This window comes from Gallinula chloropus (genome assembly GCF_964237585.1).
Source record: "Gallinula chloropus genome assembly, chromosome: 5".
Lineage (NCBI taxonomy): Eukaryota > Metazoa > Chordata > Aves > Gruiformes > Rallidae > Gallinula > Gallinula chloropus.
Window position 1 is genome coordinate 19,649,726 of NC_140090.1, and position 22,513 is coordinate 19,672,238.

The following is a 22,513-nucleotide window of genomic DNA, read 5'->3' on the forward strand; positions in this document are numbered from 1 at the left end:
TGCTTTTCACAGAACTCAGCAGCCTTCAGCCAGATGATAACATGAAGCAGAACAAAGTAGTTAGTAATATCCCTTGAAGCCTAACTTCTCATAATCCAAATAGTGGAGAGTAAGGGCGCAAATGTCACTCTGTTTATGTGAATCCAGTCCTACTCAAAGCCAATTACAGAAGACACTGGAGTAGGGCTAACTAAAAATCAACCAACCAAAGAGCTTGAAAAGTCATCTTCTGTCCTTGGAAAGGACCACTCTGATATCTCTGGTTATAAAAATAAGCATAACAACATGCATTTCTATCACTCAGAGCCCTGCTTCACTGTCAAAACCAAAAACCAAATCAATCATCAAAGACTGTATTCTTGCCCTTTACCCTAAATGGTTATAGTTTTGTTGGTTCTTTTCCCAGCTTTTTTCAGCAAACAAAAAAAAATTCTTCAGTGCTTCTGGGTTTCAGGAAAGTAATTGAGCACTTAAGAACAGATGCACTTAATCCATGGATGTCCTGGTTTCAGCTGTGATAGAGTTAGTTTTCTTCCTAGTAGCAGGCGTAGTGCTGTGGTTTGGATTTAGGACGAGAATAAAGTTGATAACACACTGACATTTTGGCTGTTGCCAGGCAATGTTTACACCAAGTCAAGAACTTTTCAGCTTCTCATACTGCCCCGCCAGTGAGTAGGCTGGGGCTGCACAAGAAGCTGAGAATGGGCTTGGCTGGGGCAGCTGACCACAACTAGCCAAAGGGATATTCCATGCCGTATGGCATCATGCTTTGCATATAACTTGGGGGAAGCTGGCTGGGGGCTGGACTGCCATTCCGGAACTAACTGGGCATCAGTGGTCTGCAGGTGGTGAGCAGTTGTGCTGTGCATCACTATTTTTATATGATTCTTAACTAACTTTATTCAAAGCAGCAGCAAAACTCCCCTTTTACTTAAAGTAATGCAATATCTACCTTTTCAATGCAACAAAGGCCTGATAAGGTGGCACATGTAATATTACAAGTCTGAATATGCACTCACTTATGAACTGAATGTGTTTATCACTCCACTCACATTCACTAACTGTATCAAATATCTGCATAGCAGGTCTGGTTTTGTTAACGTGGCTGTACTAGGGAAGCCAGGGTTTTTTCCTTCCTTTGTCAAAATGGGTAAGATTTTACATTGCTTGTATGGTAAAAGAAGCTAGAAATTTTTTTTTAATATCTTGTAATGTGCTTAATAGAAAAGGTTTTCTGGTTTTATGCAGCATGAGTAAGCAATAATCCTGCTGTAAGCTAAATTATTAAACAGATGCTAGAACTGTGATATTGGGTATTTCTTTTATAACTCTTGAACAAGCAGTTTGCATCAGAAACACTGCTCACTGTAAGTAAAGACTGCAGACATTCTGCAAAAATTATTTAAGTATTCACAACATCTCAATAACATATCAGATATGCAGACTGCTGCAGCTTCATAGAAAGTTCCTGCAAGCGTATTATTTAGCGCGCCTCTGATGTATATGTCCTCAAAAGCATTCAGAACTGACCTGGCAAATATAATAATTCATGAAAAAATTCAGAAGATCATACTGATAGTAGATTTTCTCTAAAAAAATGGAGGGACACTCTGTAGTAATCCCAAAATGTCTAGAAAAAATATTTTATCTCCAGGACAGAAAAAACCCTATACACTGGCAAGGTGAAGAATATGATTTAATGTAATTTTCTGTTTGAGAGTTCTGTAAGTGGCAAAAACTATGTAACAAGGGACTGGCACCAGTAAGATACTTCAGAATCCATGGATTCAAAGCATCTATTTTCATACTGACTTATTTTTTTATCAGTAGAGCTATGGTAAATTCCATTGATGAACAAGAATAAACACTCTAAATACAAAAAGATGCCTCCTCCCTCCGAAAAACAAAAACCTGCAACATGCTGGTATTTTTACATGCAGCTCTCAAATTGTAATAAAATACTGCCAAGGAATAGGAAGTAAAGACAAATATTTTCCTAAACTTTCAAAACCTGTTGTCCTTGATGGAGGCATACAGGGTGGAAAAAAACTGATGCAAAACTGATGCCAAGTCACAAAGAGAATTTGTTTGGAGAGAGACATTTGATCCTTGTTCAGTTAGCTTTAAAACAAGAGCTCTTAATAAAGCCATAAAGCCATTTAAAATACAGCATGTATTAGCCATTTCCTCAGTCAATAATACAGGTTCAGTTTTAACTTTGACTTATTTTACATATTTGTACATATAGCAGCAACAGATGCAGAGCAACTAATCTTCCAGGTTTAAGGTATTATACTTCTATTTTTCTCTCTTAAGCTGCAGTCCTTATGACTGTTTTAGGAAATCAGAAGAATAAAAAAAATAAAAATAAAAGGATATCTCATTCTAGAGATCAAGTTTAAAGTGTTAATTCTCTAAGTTTTAGGAAGAACATCCTTTTCTACTAGAGATATCTATGATAAATGTCAAGTGTTTGTAATTAGGCTTTTACCTTTCAGGCACAAAGTTTTTATTTCCTATGGGAGCGTGTTCTCAAAATTCTATAATATAGCTTCAAAATTTTGCTATAAGATTCAAAAAACAACTTTTAGTACCAGAGCTTGATCCTGTAGGCAATTTATTGCCAGAAATATTAGACATGAATATGTTTGCAGCACCAGAACTCTCTACAATCTTTTTTCCTTGGACCTTATGGAAGAATGTTTAGGAAGCAGTACTATAGATGTCAGTGCATTACATTAGTGGGTTTACTGGGAAAGAAACTAAAATAACCCAAGCCATTTTTCCTTACCCCTGAGTACTGAAGGTCCTTGGCTCTTGAAAAGCATGTGCAGCTTATTGTACTATGAATAATATTGACCTATTTGTCTGCAAGGTGAAGCTCAAGATTATTTCCTTCGGTGAGACTATCTGTATTTTATCTTCTCCAGTCAGATATACAGACCAGACCTATTTAGAAAGTAAGCAAATGCTTAAGTGTTGTGTTTGACTGTAATAAAACCCCAAAATTCAGATCTGACTTCATTTTAGACAAAAATACTACAGTAATTTACTTAAAATATAAATATATATGAATATAAACAAATATGAAAGCACACATCAGTTGCACCCAAGAGCACTAAAAATGTTCCATCTCTTAAATTTCACAAACACAAATAAAAGAAAATTAAAATTTAAAAAAGCAAAATGAAAATAATAAAGTAAAATTAAAATAGAATAAAATGTCAACTTCTAAATGCAAGCCTTGCAGAACCCTTTGAAAGCCAATTATGCCTTTGGGGAAACACTGAGAATCAGTTTTTTTCTACAGGTAAACTATTTCCATTTTCCATGGAAGGTCTGCAAAGAATTTTGCCAGTGCTGTTGGACAGGAAGGAAATCAGATCCAGCTCACTTGCTTGAGAGCTCTGTAAAATTAATATGTTCATGCAGCTTTTCACTCCTATTTTTGTCACTAAGATACCAGATACAGTTCTGAAAACATTGTGCAGATACTTTTCAGACACTTCAAAATATAAACCACTTCTAGTCACTAAAGAAAGTGTAACTAAATTGAGTGGGCAAGAATTGAAAAGCTCTTAGTAAGAGTTAGTAGCTCCAAGTAAGGGGTTTATAACAACATACAGAATAGAGATATTCTGCTAGTAAAGGAAGGTCAGTGATGTACTTAAGGCACTGGATATAGAGTCACAACAGCTGATCTATTCCTGGCTCTACCAGGCATAATGCAAGAATGTGGGCATTTATAGGTAACAAGAGCAAATCAAACCCAGCTTTTGCTTCTGCAGATGAAAAAAAAATAATACAGAGAATACAAATTCATTAAGGTTTATAAAAAAGTTTCATGCTATTTTTTGTACTTGTTTTTTCTTTAAACTAGGGCAGAAGATTATTACACAAGACCAACATAAAGTCAGGCACATTATTTGTAGTAGTATCTGCACTTCCTCGAGAGGGTGCTCCTATCTCCTTGGCACAGACATTTACTTCGTTTCTTTACCAGAAGAACCAGTTAATACCAGCAATGTGACCGTGGAAAGGAATACAGAGTGGGTTTTGCATACGTAAGTTGCACAGGTTTGGCACATAACTATTTTCTTTCAAATCACACCACAAAAGAAAGACTGCTAAGTGATCGAGCAAGTTATCTTTCTATTCCTGTAGTCCCTGTACAAAGAAATGTAACATGGCCTTTTTCCTCAAACAGAATGTACAGTACATCCTCTTCAAGGGTTGATAATGATTGATTCCTATGCAGAAACAGTTGCCCTGAACCAGACTGTATTACCTGTAAAGCAACATACAAATTATAACACACCTAGGAACTTCACAGTGACACTTGAGCCAGCATGATCTCTCTTCTCCTGTCACTGCAATTATCCACCTATTAAATGCTTCTATTTTAAGAAACTAATGCACCATAAAGAACAACCAGCACAATTCATAGTTGCAGCTCTTCCTCTTCTAGCCTTTCCACATATAAGCCAGGCATTACAAACCACACATAATGCTGAAGCAGTTCAAGGGCAAAGCAAGATAATCCTAGATCCCAAATCCCGTACTAAAATCCATCTCCAAATATTTCATAGATCTCAGTAGATCACTGTCCTTTTGGTGTCCAAGAAACCATGTACCACGTGAACTCTGAACTACTTTTTAATGCTGTCCTTGAATTACTATTAGCCCATGTGTCAGCTTCTTTCTTGTCCCTGGTTATAGGTATGATATCACTGGGTAAAACTGACCCTTAAACATTCCTAAGACAATATTCTTGAATAAAAATTCTCAGCAAATGTACTTTCTGACAGTCAAGATTACAGGCTGTTGTATTAGAAAACAATTTTTTATCAAGTGTCAGTTTTCCTCATGGAAATGTGTTCAATAATACACACAGAATGAAAGCTAAGAGAATCACAGGTTGCAGGAGGAAAGTGGGTGGGTAAAGACACAGAAGGCAGATTCTTGGTGTTGCGGCTGAATCTCTGGCTTCAGTTTTCCTGTCTCCATACGTTTGCCTTCTGAAGAAGCTGGTTTCACTTGAGAAAGAGAAGCCTTCCTCATGTTAGGATTTTTGTTACACAGAAATAAACTAAGAACAGCAGTCAGTCAAGCAAGAACAAAAGCTCCACAAACCATGTGTTTTCCTCGCTGCACATTGAGACTACTTGGACTCAGCTAGTAACGTGTTGTGGTTTTGTTTTTTTTTTTCCTAGGAGTCACAACACTATGAATTCTCTTAAATCTTATCTGGAGGAGTCCAAACAAATCATTTCCCAGGTCATTATTTTTGTACTAAGGTAGGTACAATTCCTACTTCAAAACTGTGATGCTACTGGAATAGTTTAGGATGAAATGAAAAGAAATTCATATAAGGTTTATACCAATGTATAAAACTCAGAATACTAAGATTGGGAGTATTTTTTCATCACTTCTCCACAATATCTCTATATAGAAAAAGTCTAGACCTACTTAGTCTTCTCCTCTTCACTAATTTACATACTGCTTATTTGCAGTTATCCTACAAATGTCCCTCTTTTGGGACTGAAAAGCCGAGTAGTTTCTGGTTTATAATCTCATTTGGGATTTGGAAAGTCTCTAGTCCAGAAGAGAAATAACACCCAACTATGACAAGTTCATCATTCAGCTGTTCCAAAGACCTCTTATTTTAGGATATATGATGTCTTCTTTGTGTCTTGGTTGACACAGCAGTTAAATATTTCAATTTTCCCTAAAGTCTATTCCTTATATAAACTTTGGCCAGCTACTGCCAAAACATTTTCAAGAACATTACAAGACTAACATCTTTCATACCTACGAGTTTTCTGTATGTTTGTCCAGCCTCTGCTAAAAACAAAGTTACAAAATTCCTACTGGATACTTAACTTCAAAAGTGTATTAATGCCTAATCATCAGTGTTATTTAATGAGGTCATTGTCTCATGGGCAGAAATACAAAGGACAAAGTACAAAACTTTCTAAGAAGTAACTGAAGAGGAATACTCTTCCAAAATCTTTTCAACTCACTTCTGATCTTATGGGGGAAAAAAAAAAGAGAGAGAACCAAAGTCCACAGCATATCCTTTTCATGGTTGCTCTTCATTTCCATAAGAAGGACATTATTCTAAGATCATAATAATGAGTAGTTTTACTTGGGTAAAAATGAGTGTCAGTGCCCAAAAGAGACAACACACAAACTTCCTTTGAAAGCTCCATGTTCTGACGTTACCTGAATATAATAAACTCAGAGTAATTTACTATTAGAGAAGTGACTAACCATGGACTAGAGCCTATCAGAATACTGCAAATTGAAACTTTTATCTGGAAAATACCTCTTTTTTTCCTTTTTTCTTTCACTCCAGAATCACTGGTTGTAAAAATACTAGGAAGAGCCAGCTTTGCTCAGTTCAGAGCAATGACTTGCTATCCAGATCACTTCAAACTGAGAAAAGGATTTAAACATTCATCCTCAGCAACACAAGCAGGACCCTTAATCTTCAACTCTGTAAATCACTTCCTTTTTCTTATTTGAGAAGTCTAAATGACCTTGCATTCTCCTAGGTCTATCCTTACAGCAATTCACATTTTACCCAGAAAATTAATATCTTAACACAAACCTTAACACACCACTACAGCAGAACTAAAACAGCTTTCCAGGACAATCTGAAAGTACACAGCTGTCACCTCTTGAATGAGACACACACACACAGCAACACTCCCCCCACCCCACCTTCAGAAAATTTCAAAGAAGAAAATAAATTTAAAATAACTTAATTATAATTAAGTTAACTTAATTAACCCTTCCCTGGTCTGGCAGGGGGTTGAACTAAACCATCTTTCAAGGTCCCTTCCAACCCTTAACATTGTGATTCCGTAAGAACAATCAGATTTTATTAAATGCAAGCATTCAAAAAGTACCAACATGGGAAGTAAGTTAAAGTATGAAAATCAGGATATGGACACTGGTCCCATAACCCTAATGAGTAATTATTGGACTAAACAGATCCCATCTGCTCAGCAAAATGGAAGAGACTATTTTCTGTATCCTAATGCTACTGTGCACAAATCAGAGAGGGGATAATGTTAGGGAAAAGCCTAATAATGAAAATCATACCAGCCCAGAAAAAAAACCCAACTCTTCTGTTGCCAGATTATTCATCTCCCTTTGAATGATTATGGAAGGATTCGCATTGCAAGAGCACAGGCAAAAAGCTGAACACTACCCTTCAACGCAGCTCTGAATTTCGCAGCACCAATGAGTGCAATGCAGTTTTCCATCCTGGCCATTTCTTCTCACAAACTCAGGGAATCTTAAATCCTTCTTATGCACACTCCTTGCAAAACTTTTCAGCTGCCTATCTTCACACCACTAGATTCAAGGCTGACTGAGAAGCACGCTAATACCTAAGTTCTGTCAATTGAGTTCTAAGAGAACCCTCATATTATATGGGCTTCCCTCTCACTACACAGCACTGAATTCTCGGGATTATGAGAAGAAATTCTTGCAAACTTCCAGCCTGACTCTCAACAGTTGATACCATTTCTGTGCTATTATGGAGTGCTTGCAGCTGTTCATAAACTCAAAGTCTTAATGTAATCAGTAACAGGAGTTATCATAACATACCTAATATAAAAAGGCTATTTATAGCCTAAGAATGCAGTCACTGAAAAATCTAATTCTGATCACAAGACAATCTACTGTATCATGGTTTCCTGTGGATATAGTATCGAGTTAAGAAGTAAAGAGACAAACATACCAGTATGCAGCATATGCATACCAGAAATAAAACCAATCCATCAGTATCATAATTAGAAGCACAGGCACACTTCTAAGATCACTGATATATACTTTTCTCTCTTACTTAATACTTAAATATTAAATATCAGGTACACACTGTTGGGCTAAAAAATCATCTGATTAGCTGCAAATGAACATTCTGTGACTGAAAGGGGAAAAAAGACAGCTCATGCTGTTACTAGAGCAGAGGTCTAATTTCTTCTCCCTCTGAATTCCTCCTCCTACAACTGCCCTTCTTGAAAAATTTTCTTTGGCCTGATTAGCATTTTTTTGATTTTCTCATTTGAGGTGACTCCCATCAGGACTCTAACATGAGAAACACGCTTAAGCATGCTGTCTTGAAGGATTTCCTTTTTCTTCATTCCCAAATTAAAGGCAGGCGTAAAGATGTGAATTCCCTCAGAAATAACATTTTTAAACATGTCGAAGACAAACAAGGATATGCCCAATGGTCAACTGTCATCTCCCACTTATCATTCCAGGATTTCACCACTTGCTAGAAATATATCCTGTCTTGCCAATAAAAATTACCAGGTGCTAGAAAAGTTTGAAATCCCTGAGCCCTAAAATACTCAACCAGAAGCTGTATTGGTTTTTGCCTCTGCACACACACGCACAAAAAGAGATCAACATCAATTGTCAGTGACAGGACTCTGATGCCCTTCCACTGCCTGGACATTGTGGTTCCTACTATACAAGTACCTTATCCTAAAGATACTTATCTAAGTAATCTCTAGATGTCAAGACATGGGTATCAGTTGTCTGCTGCTCCATCGTCAGTTTCTATACTTTCTGTTATACAAGTGAAACTTAGTCCTGAAAGCAAAAACAAGTAAAGCATGGAAGAGATTTAAGGTGGCGACTTAGAAAATGAGAAGTCCTTTTTCTATCCTGAAAGTTCCATATCCAATTGGTCCAATTTCCATTGCAATTCTAGCTAGATCTCTTAAAGACATTGACATAGCATAGATATGACCACTCCAAGGAGTTAAAAAGATTGTGAATCAAAAGTTTGGAAAAAACCAACCAAACAATACTTTTTCAGTGGCTCTGGAATTACCATGTGAAAGAACAAGTCCTTAGCTGTCTATTGTAAATAACTTACAATAAAATAGCCATGTATAACAAATATTAAACCACTTTACCATCACAAATATCAAGACTATTCTAAATGTATGATAAAGCTAATTCCACCTGTTAAAAACTGACCATTAATGTTGATGTTTATGCAGAGATGTGTTTTGTTCATGTAAAATCTAACTTGTTCTTCTTGTGGCAACATTTATGCACAAAAGTAGGATAGGGATATTCCTCTGCTTGTTTACATAGTTATCAAGTTCTTACTTGCATATATAATAACTCTTAAAAAATCAGAAATGCAACAATCCAAAGATATGCCAAAACTGCACGTAACAGAAATTGATCTGGGTTTGAGCTCTATTCTTCAGTTAATGCCTCAACACTAGGATAACAAAATTTTACTATAAAATCATAATATTTCCAGTCATCTTAAGTACTGTAAAGCGTATGGTAAACTACTTGGCATTTTCTCCATCTGCTGCACAGCTTTTAATTCAAAGGAGGTCAAAGTTTTAAGCCTTCAATAAGAAATATCTAGCTCTACAAACCTGTAGCATTTCAGGTGATTTAACTATTCATCATCGACTACTCTCATCTCATTCAATACTATGCAATTCTTAGATTATGTTATAAAAACAGAACAGAAAATAACGCAGGTGTTTACAATAGTTGTCAACAAGATAGCAAAAGTCAACCAAAGGAGGACCACAGAGGTTTTATAAGACCAGAAAAGAAAGTTGAGGAAAAACTAAATGGAGAAAACCTTTACAATAAATACAAAAATACATAAGGTTTCGTCTCATTTTCATTGAGTTGAAAATAAAAACTGCTGTGGCAACAACAGAAAAAAGAAAATGAGCTCTCACACACATCCAGACTTGGACTTTAATGCTAAAATGTAGAAGCTTTAAATCACTCTCACTTAAGTTTCTTAAGACACAGATTTTAATTCTAAATGTACAAGCTTAAAATCACTATTTAAGTTTTTTAAGACTGTGAAAGTCCTCTGGGGAATAGAAAAGCTTTCAATATTTTGGGAGGAGTGCCACTTCAAAAAGCAACAGAATTTGGATCTGGCTAGTTTAATAATGCCTTTAAACAGCAATCCACAATTTCTTCATCATTAATCATAATGTTAATGTCGAATAAATTATAAAAATTGTGAATGTTAGTAAATGCTACTCTGATTAACCTAGACTGTGTCCCCCTGGAAGTCAGATTGAAATGTTTATCTGTTTTGATCAGAAGACAGTTCAGACAGTGGTTCATAAAGGGAAGATGTCATTAGCATTCTGTTACAATACTGACGTCCTCCACTCACCACAGTGGCACTTCCTGACAATGCCAGCAATGAGAAGTCCCCTGGAAAAAGATGTGTCAATAAAATATTTATTTAATCACTGATCTGTCTGTGACAGGTAGTGAGCTGCTACAAAATGACCTGAAATTCTCAGTTCTCCAGTCTAACCTGAAAAAATGCACCCAGCCCTGGGAACAATCATGAATAAGAACAGTTAGTATCTATCACACCTAATTCCCTTCTGAAAATTAAGAAGATTCAAGCTCCATTCATCAGAGTTTAATCTTTTAAAGCCAAACTCAATAAAATTGAGCTATCAAAAGTGACTCAGCAACATTGGAGCAGAAATTCCATGCAGCTTCAGCTGGCTTTCACCGTCAAGCCTCATGTATATTCAAAGAAACTGTGACTGCTTTTATCATCTGCTCTAGTCACCTCACAGTTGCATAGTACTATAGAGGTGTCACAGTACTAAAATACCAGGTAATCCACTTAGAATTCAAAAGATGAATATTCAAGAATCACTTTTTGTGGAATCGAGGTTTCCAAATTTACAGAGGTTTTTTTCACAATGTAACAGATCTACTGCAATGTACCAGAGGTTTTTTGTTCCAAATATAACTTCACAAATGTCTCAGAAGAGGCAGTTTCTTGTATTGAGAAAACAGTCCTCATAGGAAAAATAAGAAACTTCAGTTTTGACTTTTAGGCTGATGAAGCCCGAAACAATCGAAACCAAAAGAATTATTAAAATCATTCCAATTTGACAACCATTGGCAAATGGTCTACCAGAATTTCTGACAGTATTGATGGGGTTTTGTTTTATTTTATATAGCTACAATTAGTAAAAATTTAAGCCTAACATTTTCCTGATGGAAGTGAACTGAACAATGAAATTGCAGAGGCAGTATCTTAGGAACCATGAAGAGTGACCTTGTTTTCTTACTCCTTAGAAAGGAGGCTGGGAGGGGGAGGGTGGGGAAGACCATGCTATTTTTGTGAAATTATAATGTTTAGAGTCTTTGCTTGGGTTGTTTCTGGACAGTAGCAAAGTACAAAATTAGTATGCTATAACATTAAGGGTTGGTGTGAAGTTTGACAGCAATTTATTTTCTCTGTAAGAAAGACACACTAATGAATGAACCGATGTGAAGTACAATATGAAAAAGACAAACAAGACATTATTCTGAAGTTTCCCCAGGCTGATGTACCAAACAGCTCATGTTAGCCCACCTCAATATAAACCAGGTGATATTCCTCATGCTAAAATGAGAAATTTTTCAACTCTGTTTCCTGATTTTTACCTACATAGGTCTGTGACTTTCTGCCAGAGAGTTAAGGTTATTGAGCAAAGCACAAAGGTATATGCATTAAAGCAGCAAGTTTTAATAGGGCTCTAAATAATTTTAAGCTACTGTAATAGCAATAAATCATTCCTTGGTGGGAGGCTACAGACATGTAAATGAACAGAGCATAGAAATTTGAGCAGATGACCACCTGATGAGAAAAAGGAGTCCAACAGAGACTTCACATAAAAAACTTGAATTTCAAGTTGTGTCTGCAGAGGATGCTTTTTCTGATAATCTGTAAACTGGTTGAAAAGACTTTTTCTTTTCCCTTCTGCCTTTCAGACTCTCAGTCTTTTTTGTGTAATTAAGGGGAAGACGATGGAAAAAGAGAGAGATGTTTACGAGATGGAAAGATTAAGAACTGATGAAAGAGGATATATACAATGCTCTCCAACCAGGAAAGAAATCTAGCAAGAAACAGACAGAATGGAATTATAGAGTAAATTTCACTAATGCATCTTTTGGTTAGAAAAGATTCTTCAAACCCTGGAAATTGCATGGAAATTCATTAATTATTACATTTCAATTAAAAATCCTTTCATTTTTGCATTGTTTAAAAATAAAGAGAAAAAAGGTATTTCAGCCAAAGAATCTGTCATGAAAAAGTACCAGATACTTTGCCATTTATGTCTGTTAATAGAATTATGTACAAAATTCTGAAGAAGGAGCTTTCAAGCAAGTATACTAGAAGACCCTGAACTTAGCTGGAAAAAAAAAATAGTCTAACTACAAGAGTCAATGCTCAGTATTATTCATAAACTTAGAATAGCACACATTTAAAGAAACATCTGCTCATTGTCATAAAGTTCCTCTCAGCTCTTCTTTGCCAAAGAGCTTTATACCAAAATCTTTGTTAATGTAAAAAGACAAGTGACATTCCACCACAATCAAATGTGTATTTGAGGTCACTTTATACAGTTACTTCCTGGAGAGAACATTGTGGGAGTATATTTGGATTCTAAGCAATAAAAATATATACTTGTTTAGAACATCAAATAAGACAAAAGATGCAAGATAAAATTTGAAAGATTTGAGTGTTCTTCACCTTGAGATTTACTTGAGTTTTATTTTTGCACTTCTAATTTAACTTAAAGAAACAAGGCACTAATTACCTTGAACTACTTTTGTGGTGAAACACTTTTTGACTTACCCTTGAGCAGGGCAAGAACTGTCACTCCAGTGCAAATGATTCAAGGGGGTAGGGGGAATGTCACTTATTTTTTTTTCCCCAGAAAGACTTGAAAACTAAGATTTCATAAAACTACGGTAATCTCTTTTAAGTTCACAGGGCCAAAAAAAGTCAAAAGTATATTAAAGGACAGAATATTTTTTTTCTTACAGTTTACATTTTCCCCTACTACATGATCTTGATCATAATGAGAGACAGAAGTACAAAGATTTTTATGTTTTCAGTTCCTTGTCACTTCTTAGATAATACAGACTATGAAACACAGTTAGATTTTCCAGAGGAGTTACTCCACCTAGTAAAAGTAAGTAATTACTGCTCAGAGGAAGGCAACATTTCCCACCATACACCTAGATGACTGATCTGTGTTGGACATGAGCAGAAAGCTGGGATTTTTTAGTCTTTTCAGATAAATATGTTCTACTTTGAAGAATAAAATTCAGTTTAATTGAACATATATAAATATACCATTATTCATGCCAAAAGCAAACAACCCCTTCCTACAATTCTTTCAAGGACAAACTTTGTATTTCTTTCAGGGTGGATTACACAATCCACAAGGTAGCCTCACCATCCAGATGTTCAGCTGGTGATTCTATTTCCATATTATTCCCTTGAGGATGAGGAGGATAAATACATAATCCCACTTCCATTTATGATACATCTCAAAGTTCCACCTTTCCAAACACAGGTGTGATGCAGTCAAAACAGGTCCACAGGGTCACCTCCATAGTATGCTCCACTGAGAACAGGTCATCTGAGGCACAAGTCTACATGTTCTCAGGAGCTACGTGCAGACCTGTTCTTTCCATGCTCACAGCTCCTAGTCCTTCTTCTAGGATAATAAAACTTGTCACTATAATGACTCTATTCTTTTACTCCTCATTTTGATCCCCATCATTCCCCCTCCATTTTTTAAATGGTAAAAAAAAAAAACAGTTAAGGTTGCCACTTCAAGAAAGTTTGTCCTAATTACAGTTAACATGTCAGGATTATGAGTCTGAAGATATAGCACAAAAGCTCTTCCAAACTGCAAGGGGAAAAGGAGATGGACAGCTGTGTTGATGAGGCAGACCGAATACTGTACAGACACACAGATGTCCTACTTCCCAAGCATGGAGGCAACTCACCATTCTGTTACATGGCTTTTACAGACTCATTCCTAGTAAGAAACAGACATGCTGTTCAAACAGCACGTTCAATGTTTTGAAAGGCTTATGCTAAAAGATCATCAGAAGACAGCAAGAACTTAGAAAAGAAAGAATTCAAAGTAATATTAATAATCTATTCAGAAGAGGAAATATTTCAGAAGTCATAGGTGCTATGAATAAGAGACTAGATATTTCTGATAACTTCCTTTTTCCCTGGAAGTAGAAAATCTTTTCTAAAGAGAAAACCAAGACAGAAGACCTTTTATTTTTTTTCCTTTTAGAAACACCTGTTTTCATAATAGTTACCTACTAGACCTAAGTAGAAATGCAATTATTTTTTCATTATTATGCCAGAAATTAAAGACACTACAGAAAAAGAAACTAAATCAGAAAGAAAACAATCTGAAAGAAGAATCATTGAAAACATATGTAGATCATCACAGAGGCAACAGGAAAAAATCTGGCAGCTGTCGACACTATTAAAAAAAACACCCAACTGTTTAAGTGTAGTTGGTTTCTCTTAAGAGTTAGAAAACTATCAAACTGTAACAATAATATCCATTAGCTTGGGGGGCTATATTCAATGAAGCCTTTGTATATGGGTTACGTATTTTCAGACAGAGCTCTTACTAAACTGGCAAAACAAGAACATAGGGTGAAAACATGACATTTCTAAGCACAGTCTTTACAGCTAATGCTGGAATGTTAAAGTCACAGCCAGTTTGCTTCTCCTCTTTGCACACCTGCTTAGCATTCCCTCACTCTACTTTTTAGTATCCAAATGATTTTATAAATAAATTACAAGACCTCAAGCTGAATTTCAAAGATAAGGTTGCCATTTGGCCTTAATCTTTAATAACTAAATGAAGAACATAAGAACAGTCATGGTGAATGTGGCAGAAGGCCTACTTAGCCCAGTGTCATTTCTCCAGCAGTGGCCATGAAGCGATGCCTGGGTGACAGGCTTTATTACAGAAACTATTGTCTTGTTAAAGTGCCTCCAGAAAATATGAGGAAGATTCTTCTCAGTTTTTCTGGTGTCTGGAAAATGGATAGGACCCTCCATAGAGACTAGTATTATTTTAGCTCACTTCTGTCAGTAGACCAATTGCTCATGATCCTATTTTTACCAGAGAGAGCATTATGTTCTTCAATGGAAAACGAGGAGAAATGGAAGGACTATGAGCAAAAATTGTAACAAAAAGTATGACAAGAGCCTTTGTGAATTAACAGAAGTGAAATCAGTGAAGCTATGAATTTCAGCTTCTGAGAGACTGAAGCTAACATTTAGCCAGCTTAACTGATCAACCCAGTCGGTAATTTTAAATATGACAGGCCACTAAAGCAGATAGTTGACCCTGTGGTAAATCAGGCTTGGGAAATCTACTTTCCATTTGCAAACACAAAGATTACCACACTAAGTGCAATTTAAGCCAGCAACATGAGTAATTTAAAGTAATTTTAAAATGTGACTTCTAGTCCTTATCTCCTGAAAGATAATGTTACCAGTAGAGTGTTTTTCCTGCTTCTGCAAAGACGAGTCAATGCTCTCACCTTGCCCAAGCATGAAACTAACACAATTTTATCCCATTGCATTAACAGCATTGAGATACACACTGCCCATAAATACTTCAGATTAGCATTGCTGTTGTGAGAGAGAACTAAACGCAATAGTCGTAGTCCAAGAAGACACCACAGCTATTTTTAGAGAACACGCAAAACAATCAGTGCAGCTTCCAGTGTTTTTCACTGGAGAAGGGGGGGAAAGGTTCCTCCTTAAAGTGCTAGCCAAGACTTTGCCAGTAAAATTCTCTGGCAGGTGCACAGAAACAGTCATGGCTGGTCAGCTTCAACTGTTGTAATACAACTACAAGAAGCTTCAACTCCCAAACTATTTCTTCATGCAAATCTAAAAATAAGCAGCAATTCTTACACTTCCAATATCAACCCAAAAACTGTTAAGACAGAGATCTCTCAGACCCCCAAAAAGAGAATGTGAAGGAAGTAGTACCCTTAATGCCACAGGTATTCCTTTTCAGAACTTCCAGTCTCAAGAAAAGAGAAATGAGACAGGTAAGCTTTCAAAGAGTGAAACAGATTTTTGACACCAGTAATCTCCATTAATTGGAAACTCTTCCTCTTTAACTTCTACCTTTGCACAAGATAACTAACACACCATGTGTGAACAGTACTAAGACAGAGCACTGCCAGGTCTGCCTACCAACTCAGAACCTCCCTTGGTTTATGGTTTAAGGTATTTATGGAAATGAAGTAACATCAGCCACACAAAGACCAACATGCATGCATATAAAATATACCCATGCACATGGCATTTACTCCTTCCCCATCAATTTTGGTTTTATTCAATTATCCCAGCAAAATTAGACCTTCAGAGAAAAGAAGCTACTCAGCGACTGTTAAAACCCGCCACGCTACAGCACTGATGACAGTAATTGGAGGTGGGGAGGAAGGGAAGAAAGAAATTAACTTTTCATTTAAGGACACAAAGTACTGCCTGCCTGCCCCCGGCTCCGCTTTACCCGAAAAATGTGTACAGTCACATGTACTCTGTGAAAGAACAGTCACGTCTTAAGCCACAGATTCCGAAACCTCATTTTCTACAATCATCGATGACCTGCAGAGACAATTTCACCAAATTACAGAAATATGGAACACCTTTATTAGAAAAATAACTTAATAGGTAACTGGGCTTTTCCTCCAGCTTCCGTGAAACTCATTTAAAATTTGCCAAATAATAATTTATAAATCTTACCTGTTTTTTTCTTGAAGTTGCCTTGGGCAACAGACTGGCTGACAAAACTGATGCAAATGGAGAGCAACACAGCTCAGGAAAAGGATTTGGAATTGATGAGATCTCCGAAATACTGTCATCTTTCTTTTTTCTCCTGGTTCAACAAAATACATAAGATCAAGTGATAATTGTAACAACTGCTGTTAAAACTGCAACAGCTGACCACAAGGCATGATATACTAAGACCACAGTACTTCCTGGTTGCAGCAATTAGCTTTTTGTGCAGATATTTTTTTTTAATCAGTAGGCTGAATCTATTAACATACAGAGCTTAACACTACTTGAAAGCAATCCAAGCATTCAGCTCTGAATATAAAGTTGTTTGAATATGTGTCTTTGCAGAGTAAGTACACAGATATATTTGTATTGGCTCCTAAGGACATTAGTAAATATTTTGTTGTCCCTGTGTTCATGCCATTCCCTGTGTACACATATTACAACACTGGATGCATGTAACCTGTCAGTAACACTTCCTAAGTACACTACAACTGTATTCTAAACATATGGATTTTTTTTTCACCAGAATCAGGAGTCAAAGTGACTGACAAGACAAAATAATATAAAGCAGTACATTAATTTCTGTTTTCAAATAGTTTTGTATTTGAATTCCCATAACTCCATTATAACATAAATGTCTCTGTTGTTGCTGGCTGCTTAAACCTGATTGCGTTGGAAGGATCACCAAGCAGCATTTGCAAGAATACTGAAGATAATCACTACTGTGCTTGCTGAAGAGCTCAGTCATGCACTAGTTTAAAGTATCACATTAATAACGTGGTTGTTGAGACTGCTGTGTGCATTACAGCGCATGGCTTTCTCACATAAAATATTGCACAGCACTTTGTCTACTTGATTTCACTTGGAGAGCAGCACCCAAAGCACCTCAAGTATCTTGAGTCTGCCAACATATCAGATTTTTCTACACATGTGAGTTGATGGCTCTAAGCTTAAAATTTAACTTTATTATCTTCATTATCAATAATTCCAGATTTCACATACTGATTTGCACCAAGTGGGGAAAACCCTCAGAGTACAGTAATAAAGCAGAATGAAGAAGCTCTACTTTCTGGCAATCCCCACCAAACATTTATATAAAGCGATATTTAGCATTAATAACGAGTGAAAAAGCCCATAAGACGTATTTTATTATTTTGTAAACTTCGATGTAGCAAAACTGCTCAGACACTTCATCAAAAACCTAGCCCAGTTTCCTATACCGATGCTAGAGACCAATGCCTTTAAGAACAGCCTGAGAGAAACGAACACAGGGTGCACATCACTGGCAGCAATTACAGCCGCATCACTAAGGATGAAGCACTTTATCTCACGAGCATTTATTATAAGAGAGACACTGCAGTGAGAAAGTAGTGGCTCGGTTGGGTTTGACAGGGCAGGCTCGGCAGCGTCGTCTCTCCCCCTCAGCCTGGGAAACCTCAAAAAAAAAAAAAGAAGAAGAAAAAAAGGAGGGGGGAGAGGCATCCGCAGCGGCGGGAAGTGTCTGCAGGGCCGGGGAACAACTTCTGAGTTCCAGGGAGGAGCGGGCCGGTCCCGGGCCAGGCCGCCCCCGTCCTGAGCTTCGCCCCCTCCCCGAGCCGCGGCCGCCACCAAGCCGCGGGGCGGCCGCACCCTCAGGCCCCGCCGGTCCCGCGCTCCCGCCCGCAGGACGCCTGCCGGCCCCTAGACGGCAGCAGGCGGGCCCTCGAGGGAGCGGGCAGCGCTCCGGCCTTACCTGTCGGGGGGTGAGGGCGGCGGGTCCCCCCCGGGAGTCCGGGGAGGCGCGCAGGGGGAGCTCGCCGCGCCGCGGGGGCTGCCGCCAGCGGGCTCCGCCGCCCGCCCTGCGCCTCGCGGCACACCGGGCAGCGGGGCGGCCATCGTCGGCGGCGACGTCCTGGCTGGGGGGCCGCCCGCGCGGGAGGCACGTCGGCGAGCGGCCCCGGCGCTGCCGGGCGTGTCGGGCGGAGGCAGCTCTCCGCTCCTGCTGCGGAGGAGGGGGTAGGCGGCGGGGAGGGTGGGGGGAAGCGCCGCCCGGGCGGCGAGCGGCACCGAACGCCTTCCCCGGCACACGTGCGCGGGCGGCGGCGGGGGCGGGCGGCCGCCGGCTCAGCGCTGCGATGGGGAGGCAGCGTGGGGCGGGCGGGGGCTGGGCCGGGCCGTGCCCTCCCGTCTGCCTCCGCCGGGGTGGGGGGAGCTCTTTACTCCGCTTTTTGGCTGCAGGGCGAGGTGAGCCTCGGCAGGTGCGTGGTCCCGAGACCCGAGGCCGCGGCGTTGCCCGGCCCGCTCGGGGCGTCGGTCCGGGCCTGACAGAAGGAGTCGGGGCGGCCGAGGGGAATGGGCGCCGCCGTTTGTCTCGTCGGGAGGCGGCGCGCGGCCGCCCCGCCGAGCGGCCCCTCGGGCGCCCTGCCCGCCCGTGTGCCTCAGGCCTTCGCCTCAGCGGAGGGAAACGCGGCCCTGCCAGGTTAACCCTGGCCGGTAACCTCCTCCCCCTGGCAGGGCCGGTTCCTTCGCGCAGCGGTGCGCAACGGGGCTGACCGCGCACCGGCGGACGGGCCTGGCACTGGTCTGAGCGTCTCACAAATCATTAACCACGCTGCCCCATCCTTCTGTGAGGTGGAGAGTTCATGGTTATTCCTTGGAGAAGTGAGGAATGAACAAGGCCGAGGGGCAGATCCATTACCTTTCCACCAAACAAGCTGCTCGCGGGGAGGCTGGGTTCCTGGTGTTCAGCCACAGGTCCTCCCTGAGTGGGAAGAGAACAGGTTGTTCCTTGTGTCTTGGGCTCTGCCATGGCAGCTTACGCTGCTGAAGCAGCCAGATTCCGCCCTGCTTCATGAACACAAAATCCTACGTGGCAATTCCATGGCCACCATCCTTATCAGTGTTCATCCGATTGCAAAATAAATATACCCCCTCGCTGTGTGAAGAACAGTTTCACAGCACCAAGCAGAGAGGGAAAATATGTGTGAGTCAGTCAATTCGATAGAAAAATCAAATAATTAAAGCCCAGCCCCTGGCAAAAACAGCTGCATATAGAAACCTTCTGACTGTACCTGGCGTGCTCAGGGGCAGTGACCAAAATGTCAGAGTGGTGAAAATGTTTTGGGACATGTGCTTTGCTGTTTCCCTGAAGACACCAAAGAAAGCACATACAGGCCAAAATTTCAATTCCTGAAAACGATTTTTCTGACATAGAAGCAATATTCATAGTTCACATTTTGGCTGAGTCACAGATGATTTTGCACGACATTTATTTTCAATGAAACGAAGGATTCTTTCTCCTCTGAACAGCTTATTCTCTGTTATGCTGACAGCAGAAGTGCAAGTCCGAGTTGATTAGCAATTCTTATAAACAGGGACTGGCAAAGGTATCTGGGATTTTAGACTGTCAAGTGATTGACTGGATTTGCTTGTTGTTTGCAAACCGCTATCCTTTTACACCATTGCACAGCCACTGTCTTTTACCTAATTGATTTGCTGGCATAAATGTGGTGTGTTAAATCTCACTGTCTTCAAAAGAGTAGGAAGGACAACTGGTCTAGGTGTTCTAGGCAGAAAACTGAGGTCGGAAAGAGATAAAAACCTTCAAGTGGCATTTGTGTGCTGGTATTAATCAGCATTTTAAAAGTTCAGCCATGAAAAGAAAATATGTTTTGACTTTTCACCCAGTCTGGGCAAGTTGTTGCATAGCTGCAACCTGACATACATGGTATGGTTTTGTGCCTTTGGCTTAGCCATGTAATTGTTTTAATATAACAGGCAAATAACAAGCACAATTACAGGGAATATTAGTAAATAAATACTTATATGTTTCAAAATAATTTTCCTAGGATTCTAATGAGTCATAACAGCAAAAATGCCACTTCTGGAAAGATCAATAAAATATTTTGTGTTATTATAATTTCACTTGAATGTACAAATTTAAGAAATTGACTTATATTTTTTTTTCTGTTTCTCATGGTCTGTCCTGATGCTTGCTGATTTCTGTCCTTTCTATGGAAATAGCATTGTATGAGGAAATTACAGTCATTGGAAAACTGAGGCACAGAAAGGCTCATATGATTGTGAGCTTTGGAAAGCTAAGGTAAGAATTCAAAACTAAGGTTTCTCCTGGCTTACTGTCACTGCTTGCAAACAAAAAAGATTCCTTGAGCTTGGCTGAAGATATCTGAGAGCATTTGACCTGGACTTTGCTCAAGTGTACCCTCTTTTAACTCCTTCTTTGAACAAGCACAAACCCAGCAATCTCTGGACAATTAATAGTGTTGTTATTAAAAGGCTAGCAGATTTCCTTTAAGTTCTGACACCAAAATAGTTGTTGAGCTGTGATTTGACTTCCTTTTGTGATAAATACACCTAGTCTTCCTAGTTTTTTTCTGATACATGCTGTGCTTCTGCAGTACCTTGGTCCTTGTTCTAAGACTTACATTTCCCTAAATTTCTGGGCATTACTCGATCCTTAAATCAGTATTTTTTTTCTTTTTTAATTTAGTCTTTGATAGCCCTAATCAAGTCCAGGTGTTTATCAAGTGAAGTTATATATATTGAGAAAAATCTCAATGAATTCAAGCTATTCAGTATGCACCCCACTTCCAGAAAAATCAAGCTCTCCAGTTCTTAAAAGCTTGCTTGCAATTTAGAACCATGGCACTTGATTAATGTGTCAAAATTATGCCTTTAATTAGAGTAAACTTTCACCGTTATTACTGACAAAATGAAGGTTTAAAAAATCCAAACTATCTGTGATTATGTCTGAAAATGGTAGAGGGTTTTTGTTGGATTTTTTTTTATTCCACCCTTACACACACACCCCTCCTTACTTTCAGTGTGGTTTTACATGTTTAATGGCTTCATTGTAAAGAGCTGCACTATAATTCTGTCCTAAGAAATAATCCTCTTCTGAAGTACTAGCTTGAAACCATAGGAGGACCTAAAAACTAGCTCCTCCTAATATGATGTTTTCTGTGAAAGCACCCCAAAATAAATTGCATTGTAATGATACTGAGGGCTGCCTTAAAAAAAAACCCATCCCTGATTCATCCAGTAAAAAAGGCATGTCCCAAGAGACAAGCCTGCATTTGTAATTTATGTGTGTTTATTAACTCAGTGTACTTACAATATGGTGAACACATACTATGGTCCTGATAAAATGAGCTGTGCATTCTTGCTCCTTGAGCATTACAAAAGCCAATTTTTAACTTCAAAAAGTGGCCCATCTGTTTGGGCAGTACTTCATGAGAGCCGAATTTATCCACTGAGCACAAGGAGATATCACTGGCTGACTTGGCAGTAGTGCATAACTCTGAAAATTATCTGTCGTTGAATGTTTTGTGAGGACTCTTGCCTATTATTATAGCTCACATTGAATGTTAAGTTTAGAATTACTGTTAAAATGTGTATCTTCTGTTGCAGATAAGGAAAAGGTTCCAAGGGATGAAATCAGTACTGCCGTGTCAGCCATTTCCAGAAGCGGTTTTTCAACCTCATCTGAAACTCCCTCTGTGTGCACTTGCACAAACCATGGCACGGTAATACTCTGGTGTTTCCCCTGACTTAATTTTCCTTTTCTGCACTTACTAACAAGACACAGATTTGCACTGTTTTCTTTCTAGTTTAGTTTGGGCTTGGGGTTTTGCTCTTATGGAAAAGCATGAATACTTAAGCCTCGTTTTGTATGAAACTTGAGTAGGGGGATGGATTTTATTGCTAACTTTGACAAAAGTGTTTGCTATTTCAGTAGCTTCCCAGTGACAACTTTGTCCTCGGCCCAGAACATCCCCCTGCTGGAATTTTGCCTTGAACTGTAACAGAAGAAGAGAATTAAACTCTGTGCAGGGTTTTGAGAAG

The 22,513-nt window shown here is 38.9% G+C and overlaps 1 long non-coding RNA gene across 1 annotated transcript; it reads left to right on the forward strand.

Moving 5' to 3' along the window:
* The first annotated feature begins 18,525 nt into the window (after nt 1–18,525).
* LOC311192531 lies at nt 18,526–22,110 on the forward strand. Its single transcript, XR_014617345.1, has 3 exons — nt 18,526–18,664; nt 20,672–20,750; nt 22,079–22,110. It is a non-coding gene; the product is annotated as an uncharacterized lncRNA (long non-coding RNA).
* Nucleotides 22,111–22,513: the final 403 nt, after the last annotated feature.